Raw genomic sequence first — 18,543 nt, 5'->3', positions numbered from 1 at the left:
CCGTGGTGAGCACCGGGTGTGTGCCGGGAGCTCCTGCGGCCACGGCCCCGCGCCAGCACCGACAGCCCATCACTCACCGCCAGGAGGGGAATTGCGACAGCAGATGAGGTATAAGGAAAAAAGGAAAAAAAAAGGCAGAAAGGCCAAAGGCTGGAGAAGGCTGAGGGACCTTCTGCTCCACGTCACCCTCCTCTTGGCGCACCATCGTCGTGAGGAGCGCTGGTTTTGGGGAGGTGTTGTGTTTAATTGGAAGTCCATTTGCAGCTTCCATTGATTCACGTTCCTGCCGCCTACAAACAATCTCTCATAATTCTATGTAAGAGCAAACCCAGAGGTTTTATGGAAAGCAAACTGCTTGCAGAGGAATGAAACTGAGTGACGGCGTTGGGAGCCACACTACAGATTCAACACGTTGTTGTCTGAGGGTTTTTCACAACAAACCCATGGTTGGTGTACGGTAACTTCTGCCAAGCAAAGGAACCACTGATCTTTGGGGTGTGCAATGCACTGCGCTGCTGCTCCAAGGGAACTTCCAAGGAAAAATACACACTGGAAAAAAACTTGGAGAATGGCGTAGGCCTTTCCACCTTGTTTGACCTCCTTTTTCCTTCCCAGACAGAAAATAGAAATCAGACAGGATTTGGGAAGGCTGAGGGAAGAGGAAAAAAACTATACATAAGAAAAGCATTTCCTTGAAATGCTTTTGTGTTTTTTAGTGTTGGTTCTTTGTGCAGGCAATGCATGGGCCCGCACCAGGCTGGGCTCCAGGCCGAGCTCAGTGCCAGCACCAGAACCAGCAGAGGTTTTTGCTCTCGTGATTCAGCCTCTGTTGCTCATGGCACCCAAGTGTGCTTCAAACCAAATCTACTTCCTAGGAGGAGCATGGGCACGACATACAGCAGAAAGATTTAGCCAGTGCACAGAATCACAGAACATCCTGAGTTGGAAAGGACACATAAGGACCATTGAGTCCAGCTCCTGTAGAACCTGCTCAATGTAGAGCCCAATTCAATGGAAAATCCACTCAATTCAACTCAGTGTAGAACGTAACTCAATGTAGAACCCAACTCAATGTAGAACCCAACTCAGTGTAGAACCCAACTTAATGTAGAACCTGCTCAATGTAGAATCCAACTCAGTGCAGAGCCCAACTCAGCGTAGAACTCGCAACCCTCCTCCATCCCTGGCAGGGCTGGAAGCTTTGGTATACAAACGGCCCAAAGGCTACCGGCTGCTACCAGAACCACAATGCAATTACTGCAGCCCACCAGCTTGTTCACAGCACTAATACACCGAGCTGGCCTGCATCGTGCATCACTAATACACGTGCTGCTGGCTGCATCCTGCACCTTGCCAACGGGAGCAGTGTTTGGCTGCCCCATTCACTCTGAGTGCCCCATACCAGCCTGGCAATTTCCCCTCTGCTTTTTATGTTTCAGGTGCTGAGGTCACCTTGGCTGGGCTGGCAAATGGAGCCCATGTGGAAACCTGAATATTGGACATAGGAGAACTTCCCTATTGCACACACATGGTTGATGTTCAGGAACTTCCAACTGCACCAAGCACTGCCTTCAGCTCTCAACTGAACCCTGTACTCCCAGGTGATGGCTGCTTCTAAGGAGCCCTAATGCTGTTTCCCTGTGCTAAACAATCCTTCCTAAGCACCCACTCAGCTGGCACTGCCTCTCCCCATCCCAGCGGGCTGAGCACTCTTCTTTCCATGGGAAGCATTGATTATTTCCTCCTGCAGCTGCACTTGCTGCACACAGGAGTTATGGGTCTGTCCACACCTGCGAGAGAAACATTATCCTCAGCCTTCAAGGGTGAAGCATCCTATATTTAGTTGGACTAAATAATGATTCTTCTCTATCTTTCATATCAGGATTTAAGAGCACCCTGGAGCTACAAAGTTTATTAGAACCCATAAGAAGAACTGTACCATAAACGGGACAACCGCGGCCATAAAGCTGCACCTTGAAGATGTAACAAATCCTGGGGTGCTGAAGTAGGACACAGTCTTGTCTCAGTCAGCAGAAAGGGAAAGAAAAAAAGGGAAAGAAAAAAAGGAGAAATGCCAACTTAAGCAGAAAAGAGGCCTGGAAATATAGAAGAGAAGAAAGGGAAAAAAAATAATAATAAAGAAAAGCACGCGGCTTGCACAGCCCGCTCATGGCAGGAGCCCTGGGATGGGCGCCCACACATAAAACTTGGCGCAGGTCAATGGGGAGAAAGGGAGGAGAAGGAGAGAGGGGACAGGAGGAGGAGGGTGCTACGGGTGGAGAGAGCGAGGGAGGTGTGGGGGCATTCAGCGATGCCTCTCCCCTGTTGGCATCCTGCTCTTCAACTTTCTCTGCTTTATCTCATCAGCACTTCTCCACCTGCTGTTTCCTTTCCTCCCCAGCCTGAACCCGTGGCCTCCGAGTGAATGCCCCCAGCTCCTGTGGGCAGTGTGAGAGCCCTGTCCTGCCCTGCAGCCCCGCTGCCACACCGCCTTCCTGTGCTGCTGCTGGATGCATTCAGACAGAGGGCTCTTTTATAAGGAACGGAGCTTTATTTGGGAGAGGGGAAAAACGGAGAGCTAAGTGGGAAAGGGGAGAGAGAGGAACAAACCACGCATCTTTTTACATAGGATCCACAGTTAATTCTTAATTAGAACTGACAGATGCTTCTCCCATAATCCTATTCCCAACATGTTCTGTTTGCTTTGTTTGGCGCTGCGTGATACATGGTGGCATCGTAATGACCTTTCGCAACTCGTCCTGGAAGTGTTATTGGCACTCCAATGATTTATTGCATGTTCCAGTTGATTACTGGGCCATTTGTCAACATTTTTTTTTTTTTTTTTTTTTGCTCTCCATAAACCTGTCTCCTGTGTCACCGACGTTTGCAAGCATGAAAATTTAAACAAACAGCGGCCGGCCCTGCTCCTGCTGCAGCTCCAGCAGTGGGAGAGCAGTGTCTGGTGATCCCTGCTCCTGCTCAGGCCGTTATCAACATTTTGGTGCCGCTTCTGGGAATGAGGGAAAGTCAACGCTGGAATTAACCGCCAAAATAATGATCCGTGCAACTACGGCCTCAGGACAGGCTCTCCAATTAGCACCGTGGATTTCATGCTGCAGGGAGAGGAGGAGGAACTTGGGGGGGGACAGCGGGCAGCATGAGCCCCCGGAACCAGCAATGCTACTTGGAGTGGCACCTTGGGGTTGGGGTGGGGTGTGAGGTGGATGGGCCAAACTCCCAAGGACAAATCCCCAATTCTTACAGCCTGAGCAGGGCCAGCTGCTCCCTCTTGACAAAACCCCAGCCCCCAGAATGGTGCCATCATGGGGAGCACCCGGATGGGGACGCAGCGGCTGCTGCAGTGGCCTGGAGAATCCGCGCTGCATTTCGAGGAAGCATTTCCAGGCGCCTGCATAAATCACCGCTCCTCGCTGCAGTAAAGGCAAGGCATTGTTTCACTGCGGTGACATCAATGCAGGCCACATAAATTATATTTTATTAAGTGTGCAGTGCCCTGTAAAAACACACACACAATCTGAGGATACTGCAGAGCGAAGGCAGGAGCACGGCCAGCTCTGCGTGCTGCGTTCTGCGCGAGGAATGGGATGGGAGAGGAAACGCTGGGGTGGGAGCGGGGTGGTTGGGTCTTTTTCCAATTCCAGCTCGGATCGGCATGTAATGTATGGCTTAATTTCCTCTCAAATTAGACACTTGATAAAAAAAGTTATTATATCTGTCAAGTTGCCAGTGCTTTTTATGAGTGTGATAAACTAAGAACCACTGCTTTACAAACCTTGATAGGATGTTTCAGTACCTGGAAAACAATTTTATTGCAGCCTGGACTACTAACAAATTGCAAATACTGATTAAGCCATAAAGTTACAACAACATTAAAAAATAATGAGAGGTTATTGCGCGGGGGAAGGCTCCCGGCAGCGGATGCAGGCACCCGCTCTGGGCCGCAGCCGAACTGCATGGTGCGTTCCCCATGGGGCCGTGGGGGTCTGCGTGGCGATGGTTCCCCACCTGTAACATTGAGGCCAGAGCACAATTCAGCATAGGGTGCTCGGGGGCTGCCTAGACCCCCAGATTTAAGCTGGGAGGCACATCCGCCTTTCCCAACCAGAATTGGAAGACCAGGGCACGGTGCAACTTTTGGGCATCTTTTCCACTGTACTCTGAACCAAGCGTGACCACGAGGCAGCATCGCTCACCAACATAGGGTGAAGGGGAGACCCTTATTTCAGCCCCAGTCTGAGGCACATGGGACTGGTTTCCACCTCTCGTTAATAACTGGGCCACATGGAAGCCAGTGACAATAGGAACTACAGAAGGGACATCACAAGGACAACGCAATCACCTCCCAGCTCTCCTGCTTGGTCCGCCCTCGCAGAGCAGAATCGCTCCAAACTGGGGCATTCCACACACACCTGCGGGTCACACCTGACCCCGGCTCCATCCACCTGCACCCTGCAAGGATTGATGATGCGCTTCACAAACACCTCAAGAAGAGCAGCAGAGGGCAGTTGCATCACGATGCCTCTCCAAATCCAAGGTGATGTTCACCCTTCTCCCTGCTGTCTGCTGAGCTCTGCTGGCTGTGCAGGTGCTCGGCTGGGCACACACCTGCCCTGTCCTCCTGCTTTGCCCCACACCCCTTCTGCTCCCGTAGAGCAAACTTGCTTTGTAGCCCTTCCTCCTCACGTTGTGCTCAGGGCTGTGCTCGATCACTGCATGGCTGAACTAACGGTGCTGCAATTAAAGGTGCATAGGGTTATTGCTACGCTGGAGCTGCTGCTGGGGCTGCACACATCACTGCCACCCTCTGTGTCCCTGCACGTCCCTTTCCTCACCACTGCAGCCCCTGCACGTCCCAGAGGTGAGCGTGGCCCTGACTGGCACCCGATGGAAGCAGCGCTGCTTGTGAGCGTGATCTAACGGCGTTTTCTTATGCACACACAGAACTGGCATTTTGCTAGATTTAGGGAAGTAAGCAAGACGTATTTGTCTGCGGAGGCTTTGCACCTTCGGCAATTATGTCTGCAGTCTGGAAAACAACAGCAGCAGGGTTGCAGCGGGGAGGGAAAAAAATTCTATCATGTCAGAATAATGAGATCTGTGATTTCAGCACTTACTGGGTCAGAGACACACGCAGTGTGTTATCTGTAATGCTTTCCTCTGACATTCAGGTAAATTGCATTTATGCAGAGGACACGGGGTGGTGGAGCGGGGACTCGGCCGGCCCCTGTGGGATGCTCTGGGGGGCGTGGGGCAGCCCCCATCCAACTGCAGCACCAGGGGTGCAGGATGCAGCTGCACGGAGCGCACCTCCGAGCACTGAGCCCTGTGATGCTGCTCCTCCCTTGAAGATAAGGGGTGGTGGGAGTTCACCATGGCCAAGCCCACTGAGCAACGCACCAGGCACCTGCAGCTGCTTTCCCAAGGAGACAGGACGGTGCATCCCCCTAACTTGCACTTTGCTCTCCCCCGCGGGTTTCCTTACAGCTTTTGCTTTTTCTCTCTTTTTTTTTTTTTTCCCACCGCTTCTTTCTCTCTTTCCAGCAGAGGAAGAAAACCACGCACGGCCCACAGAGCCCTTGTTCTCCAGCTGTGAGATTGAAATACCGCCTGCGCCCATCCCGGGACCGAACCTCCCACTGCGGGAGCGGCCGCTGCAGCCCGGGGCCAGCCCTGCTCTGTGCCAGCGGCTCCTATATTTACAGCTTTCCTTCAGGGCTTGCATTACAGGATCTGGAGTTTGTCTTGGAGCCGCTCTGCCTCGGGCAGCGCTGGGGGGAACCCAGAACCCAGCAGTGCCCACCACGACCCATTCCCTGCAGCTACTTCGTGCCGTGACGGGATCGACCCACAGCGATACAAAGCGCTCTCCTCCCATCCGGCTGCTGATCTTTCGGGCAATTATTTGGAAGTAATGAAAGTGAATGCATGACATTTAAGAAAAGAAACTCCGCTGTCAGCAGGAAAGCTGCCACATTCCTCCCGCACCTCGGAGAATACGCTTAGCTTGAAATAATGTTCATTTTAGCAGAGTTGTAAATTACAAGTGTGTTGGGGTCTTGTGGGATTTATTACCATTTGGAAGGAGGTTATAGGCCTCGCGCTGTTGCTGCTGCATCTGGTGCACGGTACAGAGCAGCCACAGAGCAAAATTTGGAGGCAAAAGAAAGCACCTTTTATAGCCCCTCTCTGGTGGCTTGTATCGCTCGCATTACACATGCACACACACCACCTCCAGCACTATGCAGGAAGGATTTCACAATCCCTTTTCCCGGTTGCCTGCTGTAATTGATCCGCCGTTATTAATGCCGACGAGGAGAACTCGCCGGGCACGGCGGCACGGAGCGTGGCACAGAGCCCCCAGCCGCGGCGCGGGGCCGTGTCCTTGGGGATGGCCGCTCGGGGCCGCGCTCGTGTTTTCCATCGCAGGTGTTTCATAAAACGCAGCCCCGGCCCTGGCAGGAAACAATAAGCTCGAGCTTCCTCTGCACGGACTGAAGGGATTTCTCCCTCCCTTCTGGCGGGGCTGGGGCTCTGCTAATGGAACGTGAATGCTCTTCAATCCTGACCCTCCCGTCTTCAGTCTGTAAATGCTGAAGGGTCACCTTTAAGACGGTGTTGTTAGTGATTAATTAATCTCAGTGTTTATTTGACCCGTCCCTCTTGGTGAGGGTTTCTGCACTGAGGATGCTGTGGTTCCCTTCTCTCCACCACCAGCACTCAGTGCCCTGTGGGAGCTGACCCCAGGCCGTGGGATGCTGCAGGGTTGTTCCTGGTGTCACACGGGCATCGTTCCCCATGGGGGTTTGGCACCAGCATGGCAGCAACCACTGGGAGAGCTTCAGCTCCTGGTGCTGTTCCAGTTCCCAACGAGGGCAGGGATTCTCTTACACCACGATCTGTTTATCTCTGTGAATGCCATTAATCACGTTCTGTGCCCGGATGGCTTATAACACCACATCCATCCTCTAAGAGCTGTTATCACGCACCCCGAAGATCTGTCAGATAAATAGCCAGGTCAGATGCAGCTGCTCCAATATCCCAAAGAAATCCGATTTATCATCTCGGATGAAACCAAAGCAGTTGCCCCCCCGGTCCCTATTGGGTTGGCTGCAGAGCTGTGTTTCTTGGCCCTTCCCATCCCGCTGCTGCCGCCTTCCATCTGCAGCCCCGTGATAAATGGCCGCAGGGTGCCAGGTACAGTTCAACGCTGAAAAATCCCGATGTGTGACTTCGGCATCGCATCACAAGTCATTAATCTGGAGGGAGGCCGGTGCCAGGAAGGGGCTCTCCATTGCTGGACCCGCTCCGCGCAGCCGATGCCAGCGGTGGGGAGGAGGGAGGGAAGGCCCCGTCCGTTTTCCATGAGGAGAGCTCTGGGGCCGTTAACCCTCTCTGCAGCCCGTGTATGTGCTGGGAAGCCTGGGGCAGGCGGCACGTGGCCCCTCCAGGAGCTGATGCTGTGGTGGGAGATGCGCAGCCCAAGTGATGCTCTGTGCCCAGAGCAGAGACCAGGAACCGCCGGCACCGGGTGATGCCCCGGCCCTGGGCATGGCCCCTCTCGCCCTGAGGTTCCCCCCTCTCTCCTCAGCACGCACACCCCGAGCTGCGTGCCTGGTGCCAAATTGAGTTGTAGCTGTGAATTATTTAGAAGCATCAGTGGAATATTGTTGTATCAGTAACGCAGACTATCAGTTTGTGGCCTTGGGGCTGCCTCAGTTACACACTCCATCACTATTTTCTCTCATGAATAATGTAGGAGCGGAATTACTCTGCATGTAGAGAATTCATACCCTGAGAAAACAAGGTTGCTCCAAAATTAATTTTCCGTACTAAAAGAGCGACAGAAAATCAATTAATCGCATATTATTCTATACGGAGACAGAGTAAGGGAAACAGCGAAAATGGCTGTAGCTATACATCAGCAAATGCTGTATTGGCAGAGTGCTTTGCAGGGCTGTGAGTTACTGCTGGCTCCGAGCGAGGGGAATAGATTCCACCCCGGAGAGCCCCCCAGCGCCGGGCTGGGCTGGAGGCAGCTCCGCTCCCATGGGCCGGGGTGAGACCGAGCAGCGCCGAGCCCACCCGGTTCTGCTCCTGCAGACCCCACAAGCAACCCAGGGGATGCTGCAACCACGCTGTGCCCCGCATCCATCCCACATCCATCCTCAACAGCCACGGGCTTAACAACCGGTATCGCCACGAAGGGACGGGGAGTGATGAGGCCGACCTCAAAAGAGCGCAAAGCATCGACAGCATCTTCAGGAACAGGACTCGGAGCCAAGGTAATGAAGACTCAGGCTGTTTTTCTCGCAGCAAATTGTTTTCCCCGAGCACCCAGCTCCTCTGTTATCTCTCAGCGCTGCTGCGTTTCGAGGGTCATCACACGGCGCAGATCATTATTCCAGCAAAGAAAGCAGCGGCTCTCAAAGTGTTCACAACAACAACAGCTGCAGCTGCAATGGCATTTACAAGTTCCAGCCTCGGCGTTATTAGCCAGGATGGTTTCTGGGCTGGATTTATGGGTTTTTTTTTTAAGTGCCGTTAACAGGAACATTTGAAGAAGCAGTGACCATCCCCTGAGCTCTGCCCGGTGAGCACCGGGACGTCCCCGCGCTCGGGCCGGGAGCGGCCATTGCTGCGGAGCTCGGTGCCACTTTGTCACCGCTCCTCCAGCACTAATGCAGACACTTTGAACACGGGATTATTCTGTCCACCCCCTTTAGACTAAATCTGCCTTGGAAAACAAATGACCCTGTTGGGCTCAAAACGCTCCCGCAGCTGACTCCATAATGAGCTGTTTATTATAGTTCCCATAAGTGAAATCCATTAAGGCTGACAGAAACGCAGCTAAAGTTTACATCCAGCATCCGTTTGAGGGGAGTTCTGGGCCTGAATTAAATTTGCCCCTTCCCTCCTCCACCCCGGCAAAGCCATACACGATTCTTAAATGAATTTTCCATCGTTATTTTCCAGGATAACGCAGAGCTTTGCTGGGCCCTGGCTGATCTGGCACGCCGTCCGACCTGCCTGCTATGAGTCAGAGCTCTCCCCCTCCCAGTGTCAGCTTTCAGCCTCGAAAACTTGAAAGGAAGAAAGGTGGTTTGAGAATGACATTGTTCTTTAGATCTGAGAGGTAATCTGATTTTTTTTAAGCGCCCTTTCAAGACTAATAGCGGCGCAGCGGCGCAACGATTGCGGCTGGCTGAAAAATGGAGTTTCCGTTGTGTGAGAAGTTCTGAGGTTCCTCATGAGAATGATTGCCCCAAATTTAGACAGAAAGCCAGCGCCTGCCCCTGCCTTACAACACAAACAAGTGATCTTCTCCTGCTGTATCAAGTATTATATGACCTTAATGCAGAACGGGACCGTCCAAATGAAAGATCTGGGGATTCTAAAAGCAAAATCTCTTGGTAGCCTTCGTTAAACAAACCGAGATGTGGGGCAATAGGGGTGGGGGATAAAAAAGTAGACGATGGTCCCAAAGGCGACAGAAACGGGAGTGCTGCTGTCCAGCTGCCCCAGAACCGTGTCCCTGCTGTTCCACCTCCTTCCTCCCCCTCCTCCTCCTCCTCCTCCTCCTCCAAACACAGCACTGCTCCATCAGCTCCCATGGGTCACACAGAGCACCACCGGCAGCACAGGGCTGCAGTCAATGCAGACGAACCTAAAGGAGGTGTGATGGCCACACTGTGTCCATCTAGCAGGAAAAGAGTAATTTCTATAGAGTTGTGTGTGGTACGTGTGCGAGCAGGAGGGACTGTCTGCATTAGCATATAAACGCATTTAAAGTGAGACAAATACTGGCGGGTTTGGCAAGCAGGATACCTCTGGAATCAGAAATGTAAACTGTTTAGAAAAGGAAACGTTTTTGTTTAAATGTAAGGAGAAGGCGGCTTGGGAAGGTAAACATCCTCCCGGCGAGGCCATCGCTTTCGGAACTGGTGCTGCCCATCTGTGTGCTGGGAAGGTGAATGTCACCCAGACGGAGGAGAGCTGAAGGCAGAATAAGGCCCGTTCTGTAGGGCAGCGAACACACTTGAGGCCATCCTGGCTTCGTGACGCGGTTATGCACAAAAATAACACTTGTATGAAAGAATCCCACTGCAGACCCGGGTCCTCGCATGAGCTCCCTGCACGTGCTCTGAGCCCAAGGAGCTGAATGGGCAGAGACCGCACGGCCCCGGCGCAACAACGGCGACTTTGTCCCAGCGGCCGCGATTCTGTCTGCTCATCACCAGCGTTTGTTTTGGAAACAGCTGTTAGCCCGTGCGGTAAAACATAAGATGGAAAGTGTCACAGGAATGCGGTTGTCATGCGAAACCTTTCCGAGGAATGGCAGGGAGATTTATAGTTTGCATTTGGTTTTAATTCGATGCATATGGCAGCAGATGCTGGAGATCGGGGAATGGCACTCGTGGCCAGAGTGCATTTTTTGGGGCTGGCGGTGGCCCCGCTCTTGGGACGGGAACACTTTTCCCTGCAACGCACCCGCTCGGTGCCAGGCCTTCCTTCCTTGGCAGCCCCTTCCCAACTCTTTTCTCACTGTTGTGTGATTCGGGTCCATGGGATTAGAAATGAAATGCTTTTCCCTCCCTCCCAGCTTTGCTGTTGGGAAAAAAAACAAGCCAAACAAGCGCAAACAAACCCAAAGCAGATGTGGCCGTGCAATGAAAGCGGAGAGCACTGCGCAGCCCCGTGGGAGCTCCCACGTGGCCGTGGGCTGCACGGGGCCGCGCTTGTGGGAGGGGGCTGGTGGCGGCGGGGGGGGCAAGAGGAGCACCTCATCCATGAGGAATGGGAAAAATGTGATGCGATTCCTTCAAAAGGAAGGAGAGAGAGAGAGAGCAATGCAGGGAATGCCACGAGAGTCGTGCAGGCAAGACTCTGCAGCTGGCCGAGCTGGAAAACAAATGATTTTAATCAGCTGCTATTCAACCACTGTCAGCTCTGATTTACTGTGCTCTGCCAGTTAAGGTCTGGGGAGGGGTGTGGGGGTAGGAGGTGAGAAACAAAAGCACAACGCGGGGGGAGAGGATTGGCAGAACAGAGTGGGATGGGGCTCTCACACCCAGCACCCCCCGTGTCCCAGCAGGGTGCAGGGCACGGGCTGGCAAAGCAAGGGGGGACCTCTGCGAGCCGAGGAGGTGCCCAAACACTTCTTTCATCTCCGCCACTCTCATGCAAAGCAAATTGCATCCACGAGCTGAGAACGACAGCATGACTCGAGGTCTCTTCCCCCCTCCTGGATCATGACGAATGGATTCAGCACCGACAGTTCCAGTAGGGCTGTGATATGAGCTTTCCGCAATTAATTAGTGCGGCTAAGTAGCAAGCAATGAAGAAAATTAAAAAGAAACGCCATCATCCCGTGTAGAGCTATCTGGGCGTTTGCACGGCTCCCAGCTCGGTGGCAGCGCTCAGGCTGCAGCCTTTGATCCTGCAGCAGCTGCAGAACCATTGGCGCTGGCGATGCAGCCCGGGACCTGTTTGCACCGCTCCGCTCCCGGCAGGGCCGTGTCACCGCGCGCTTTGTTCCTCCTCTTTAGCGCTTTGATTTGTGCGGCTCCGCTCAGAATCTCCCTTGCAGCTTGTTGACTTATCACTCATCCCCGCGAGTTCCCATTCTCTCTTCCCCTGACAGCTTTGCCTAATGTACTTATTCATTCAATTTAAATAAATCGAACACGGGCCTATGACAGCCGATAAGTGAGTCACACAAGAACAAACAGAAAGGAAGCACTGCAAATAGTCAAATGTCAAGTAGGAATGGAAAACTGTCCCTACAGCTTCAGCGAACCTTAGATGTCTAATATTTATGGCCAATTGATGTCATTAGAAAGTAAATAAGCCCTCTTATGCTGCATTACAAAAGATTAACTGCAAGCAATGGAGTTTAAATAGCACAGATAAGTGCAGATGGAAATAAACCTGTTTAAAGCTGGAAATATTTGCTGAACCTCCTTGCTGCTTTTAAGATAATTGATCTCTGTATATCTGCATTGAATCTCCCCATAAAAGCTTTGGAACGTCTTCTGGCAGCGCCCGGCTCCCGGTGACTCACCCTCTGCTCATCGCTGCGGGGTGCGCGGGGCTCTGGCATTTCCCAGCACCCGGGGTGGGAACGCGGGGCCACCACCCATGGACGGGGACTCGGCGCCCGCGGCAGAGCACCCAGCTCCAGAGCTGCCAGAGAAATAAATCGCCCTTCAGATACTGCCCTGCGCTCCAGCTGAGGATCTTTGGAAACAGCCCCGCCTGACAGATATTAATGAGTTACATTGTGCTGATAAGGAAAGCGAGCGAGAGAGCAGGAGTGCCGCGCTCGGGAGCTGCGCTCTGCAGTGCCTGCATCCATCTCCGGAGCACGGCCCTCCCCGGGCAGTGCTGGTGCTCAGGGTTGTGCCCTGGGTGCGCTGTGTGCTCCCCTGCAGTGCTCTGCTCTGCAGCCATCAGCGTTGGGGACGCGTCCCCACCCCGGTCCCCCCTGCAGCCTGAGCACCGCTTCTCCTCCTCCTCCGCAGCAGCATTTATGTGATCCCACAGCACTGCTTTCAGGATGATTAATCTTTGCCCGGCTGTGTGTTTAGGCTCTCCATAAAGGCAGGTGCATGTGTTCATGTGCTGCTGCTGTCAGGGCTGTTAATGTAAGCGTCTGTTTTACAGCCCAATTGACAGCCGTATTGTTCTGGCAGGGTTACAGCTCTGACATGTGGAATCAATCTTTTTAACCTGTCAATTAATCAGAGGGCAGCTGTCAGCCCGGCTGAAAGGCCTGAAGGACAGTGCCCTTTCAATGGATTATACTGGATGCTCAGTGGAGTAAAATTGAACGCTTCAGTCTCGAGAAACTCTCGCTGCATTCCGAGCGATGCTCAGCGTGCACTGCAGGCCCTGAGCCCGGCGCCGTGCTGCTCCAGCCATCGGGGGAAGCACCGCTGCCCACCTCACAGCTCCCTCCTCTTCAATCAGCATTCTCACCACCACTTTCGGGGCAGACGCTGGGAAGTGGACAGCAAATATCCCCCAGAATGTCTCAGCGTGGCCAACGACCCAGCAGCCAGCAGCTCGGAGAGGAAACAAAAGCGTAACCTTGAGAATAGCCGTGCTCCGCCATCCCTCCAGCCTAATGCGCTGCGGTGCTAGCTGAGCGGCCACTAATTTGATTCATATGAGAAGCTTGACCTTATTCCACCAAGTGTTTTCCAGCCTGGGTTTCTCTAACTGCTTGTTTATAGAGAGTATATGGAGCATTTTATGTTTTTTCAGCTGTTTAGGAACTTGGGTTTTTAAGGCTGTCCCAAGAGAGCGGGGCACAAGGCACAGCCTTCCCCTGGTGCCTGAGCCCCCTGCCCTCCTCTGGGGAAGGAGAATTTGGTGGTGGCCATCATGACGAGGGGGTGAGCCCCAGTGCCACCACCTTTGTTCAGCACAAAGACGGAGCAGTCGGCGCTCCCTGGGTCATCCACCTGAGGACCAGAAAGTGATGGAGACAATGAGAAGCCCTTCTCAGTCCTTCGCCTCTTGGAACCACCATTTTCTCAGCTGAGGATGGGCAGGGATCTGGGCACCAGTGGTTTTAGATGGTGGATTTTTTTCCTACTTTTTCCTCTCTTGCCTCATAGCCCTGGATAGATGGGATGTGTATAGATCACCCCCGTGCCTGATGGCTTTGGACAATTAGTCACAAGGTGAGGAGCGCTCTCAGCAAGGGGAAGGCATGACAGTAATCAGGAGTCTGCAGGTCTGGATGCCAGTCAAGCAACAATGGATGGCAAATGGTGAGGTGGGAGACAGGCACTGTCCCTTGTGTCAAATGCCACCGATAATTTGCTGCGGGGTCCTGGGGAAACCTGCACAGGGGTTGTCAGCACTTTGACAAAAGCACAATGGCACCTTCGGGGGAACACTGGATGCCAATGAGTGGCACAGGGGGAGGAGACGCACGATGGGAACGGGGCTGGGGACAAACCTTGGGAGGGCACTGGCTCCTGGACTGCTCTGAGCAGCCTCCTGTGTTCATTTGATTTATTCTCACATTGCACTGCAGGAAATAGAGAAATATTATCTCCTGTTTACCACTGCCAGCCAAGATGGAGAGCCCTGCCCAAGGTCACGGCTGCGGCACCGGGAAACAGTGACCCCCTGATCCTGGGCAGGGGCTGCGCACAGGGGGCTCTGGGCACTGCCCCACAGAAGGCACCAAAGGGCAGTGTATTGTAATGGAAATATTTTCATCTCGGGTACTGAAGGAAAAAGCAGGAAGACTGAGCACCAAATGCCTCCTAATTTGCACCTGAGTCTCTTAATCAAATGGAGCTTTCAGCCCTAATCCCAAACTGTGCTTTTCAGAAAGGATTGCAAAACGATCACTCATCAGGAGGAGCAGTAGCTCAGAGAAGCCATTAACACCCATTCTATTGATGGAGAGAAAGGGAGGTGACCTGCTCTACAGCTCAGCTCACTCTGCTTCCCCCCATCCGCATCCATCCCCATCCCATCTCTATCTCCATCCCCATCCCATCCCCATCCCCATCCCCATCCCATCCCCATCCCCATCCCCATCCCCATCCCATCCCCATCCCCATCCCATCCCCTCCCCGCCCCAGGGTTACATCCTCCCCATTTGCTGGGGCTGTCAGCCGTGCTGTGGGTGGGCAGGAGGGCGCCTGGGGTCTCAACCCCTGCAAGGGACCCAGGCTGTACACGTGGGGTTCTCTGCTCTGCCTCTGCCCCACGTCACCACGAGGCCCGCACAGCCCGACCCCAGCTCCCTGCTGCTGCCTGGCACGGAGCCGCACCCGAGGATAACTCAGACTCCATTCATCCTCATTCCAGCCACAGGAACAGGAGGATTTTAAGGTGAAATTGTCTGATCAAAGTGAGTTTACGGAGCTCCTTTAAACAAATTTTTACAATAATAATTCCTCTGTGCAGTGTCTGCAATAAAAAGACAATAGATGAGATGGCCATAGAGCGAGCCCGCGGCCGTAAATCACTGCAGGGCCCCGCGCTGCTCTGCCAGCATCCTGCGCTGCCTCGCGTGCTTTATGGTGTCATCTGCGTCCCAGCATCCCCAGAGTGAATTACAGCCTCGCAGGCAGCGGGTGGCCATCTATTATCCTACATGTAAACAGGTATTCAAATAGCAGCTTCAGAGCTCTCTCCTCGGCATTTAATCATGCCTGTAATCTAACCCCAGTCCTTGCCAAGGTCACAGCTCTGATTGCTCTTTCTCCAGCGCTGCAGGTTTCAGCCGGCAGCGGTGACAGCCTCAGACGAGCTGATTGTCCCCCAAATTAACTCTGATGCTCTGTGCAGAATAATGCAACAGCAACGCAGGCTGATCGCCAGCCTGGAGCCTGGCTGCTGGGAGGTGAGCAGTGCCCATGGGTGGGATGGGACACCCCCGGGTGGGCTGTGACCAGGGCACGTCCCAAGGCTGTGGCCCCATCCTGCCTTCCCCACGCTTGGTCCCCTCCTTGGAAGGGCTCTGAGCTCCCGGGCGCAGGGAATGCCATCCCCACAAAGCGCAATTCACGGCGCGTTGCAGCCGGCGGCGCAGACAAATGCATCCGGATCCCGTGCTGAGCTGAAGTCAATGAGAGCTGAAGGTGCTCAGCAAAGCTTTTAAGGAATCAGGTCCTTGAAGCATGATCAATAATCAGCTCATCATCCTCCCCGCTCCGCTTTCCCCCGTGCTGCCTTTCTAAAAGCAGCTGAGAAATTCCTCAGTCGCTGCCCAACTAGCAGGCAGTAAATCCACAGAATATAAAGATGATTTTCATTTCCATTGGGCTACTCTATTTTTCTCTCTAAATATTTCAGGGGAGCTCGATTCATGGCTTCTCCTTTGGCGTTCAAAGAAAATAATAATAATTTTTTATTTAAAAGGTAGAGAGCAAAGCCCCGAGCGCTGGGGCCCTCTGTATTGTGTTTCAAATGGTTCCCAGCTTCATTACTAGCTCTAAGCAAGTTCTGTATACATCACCTAGTTTAATTCAGCAATATCATCAGTGTCAATGGGCATCCAGCGGCTGCCGGCTATTGGTCATCCGGACCTGACACAAACTCAATAAATACTCCATAACCCCTGACAGCCGCCAGCAGATTAGCCCGAAATGAACGATTGCCCAACCAACACCTGCTGAACCAAATCACCGCGCTGAGTGATGGGCCCGCGCCGAGCTCTGACCACAAGTGAGATCAGGGGAAGAATGATTTTGTACTTGAGGAAAAGAATTAGAGATGGTGGCGGGAGCGACCGGAGAGCCTTCGGGAGCCCAGCTCCTCCTGCCACGCCGAGCGCGCGGCTCCCACAACACCGGCAGCTTTTATTATTCTATTCGTTATATGTACATTATTATTTTAAGCTTTTTTGGTGAGGCTTCAACCACGGTTTAAAAAGAAGTGGCTGTTTAAGGGGAGCTCTGAGAGCTGCAGGCAGGCTGGCTGCTATAGGGGGCCCTGGCACACAGCCCGTGCTGCCCCCCGGCTCTGGGTGCTCCATCCCCTGTCCCAGAGCTGTCAGCATCCGGGGGGGTTCCGTGGAATCCAGGGCTTGGTGAGGCACCCGCAGGGCCCTGCAGGTCTGGAGGAGCCGTGCCTCCTGCATCTGCTGCACTCCTGCATCTGTTGCGCTCCTGTATTGCCTTGGGCAAGCGCTTTGCAACCAGATTCTTCAAGTGTTCAGCTCTCAAGAAAACCGAAGGTATTATCTGCATGAAGACTCAGCAAAGCAGGGCTGAGCCAGCAGGGCCACGGTCAGCTTTGGGCACGTGGTGCCCCTTCTTCCAGTGCCTCAGTTTCCCCCTAAGCTCACCAAGAAACATCCCTGTCTGGCTGTGATCTTTTCCTACAATACTAAGACTCTTTTTGGCTCGGGGACTCTCCCCGTGTCATCCCAGCAGTCACTTTGCACCAGAAGAAACAATCTGCTGCAGAACCTGGAGCGACTCAGCCTTCCCATGGCGCAGACCAGACCCCCTCCCTGCTGCAGGCCGTGGTCTGGGGGCGTCTGCCCACCCCCGCCCCCCCCCAGCACTGTGCCCCCACCCGGCCCCGAGCCCCGCGCTGCTGCAGGATGAGCCCCGCTCGCTGCATCGCCTTCGTTTTTCTGCTCAGAATCTGTCATCGTTTTCACTACCCGGAATAGCTGTCACTCCACGTTTGGCTCCGGGATCCTGTTTTGATTCCAGCCCTTATCGAGTTTATCTAGAATCCTTCTGCTCATTTAAAAGAAAAAAAAAAAAAAAACACCCCCAAAAATCTCTCTCGTTGGAGGCGCCTTTAGGAGTTTGTCTGCGGCGGATCCCAAGGAGCCCTGCGTGGGTTTGACGCGCTCCAGCCCCATCGCTGCCCCCGGTTTTGAGGAGCTGCCCGGACCAGGGGCCCAGCAGAGCCCTGAGAGTAATGCGATTTGCGGGAGAGCCACGGTGCGGGCTCACAAACACTGCTGCTCCCGCTGCCAGCTCCAATCAGATACCAGCCTGACCTCGGCGAGCAGTGTCTTTTCCTATAAATTTTGGCATCACATTGAGTTACATCATTCGTGCTCCATTATGTGCTGTTACAGGCAAGGAGTCACGCGAGTTAATGCGGCATCTGCCTGGAATTTAAAGGCGCGGGGCTGAGAGCCCCCGACACCTGCGGCTGTGCCGTGGGGACGCGTCGCTCTGCGGGCGGAGGTCCCCGCACTTATGTGCGTGCTTTGCACCCCCTCCTCAATTCCTTTTTTTGACAAGGAAGACACGGCGATGCCGCTCGGTTTGGAGGCAGAGCCTGCTGCCTAGAGCTCCATCTGGGGGCACCATCTGGGGATGCTGCCGAGCGCACAGCACCGAGCGGGTGGGCGACGCGGGGACCCCACTGCGGTCACCCCCGGGGGCTCGGGGCCAGCGCCGGGCAGCGATGGGACCTGCAGCCCCACGGTGCCTTCCAGCTCCTTCCCAGCAGCCCTCGGATCACGGCGCAGCGACGCGCGCTTCTCTCCCTTCTGCTTAATTTGCTCCTGGTTGCTTTACAGGGCCCCTCACCAATTAAGCAATTAGCAGCTAATTTAATTTGCTCTATCAGGACTGCAGCACACTGAGTGCCGTAGTGATGCATGAAGTGAACGCTGTCCCCATGTGCAGCGCTGCTGCAACCACGTGCAACACACGGGGCACCTCCAGAGCGATGCAGCCGAGCTGCAGCACTGCCACGGCTCCGACACAAAGCCCCCCCTGGCCCCCACACCGGGCACTTGTGTGGCCCCGTGTCTCAGGGCGAACCAAAGTTCTTTTTGGAAGTGGCATCTCCTGAGTTTTTCATTTCAGCTTGAGCAATGGTAAAATGCGTCGCGTAGGTCTGATAAAAGCTTGGAGTCGCTTTCACTTTCCTTCATTTAATTCCAGTCTGCAGGCCATGCTCAATTATTGATTCCATCCTATTTCATAGAAGTCCTACTTGCTGTTCTTTTTAATATCGGGAAGAAGAAGCACCCTGGGTTTCTCTTTCTGAATAATATGGGGGAGACAGGAGGGG

The sequence above is a fragment of the Numida meleagris genome, chromosome 21, assembly GCF_002078875.1.
Source record: "Numida meleagris isolate 19003 breed g44 Domestic line chromosome 21, NumMel1.0, whole genome shotgun sequence".
In the NCBI taxonomy this organism is placed as follows: Eukaryota; Metazoa; Chordata; class Aves; order Galliformes; family Numididae; genus Numida; species Numida meleagris.
The sequence above is the reverse complement of the archived record's forward strand: the minus strand, read 5'-3'. Positions refer to the sequence as shown.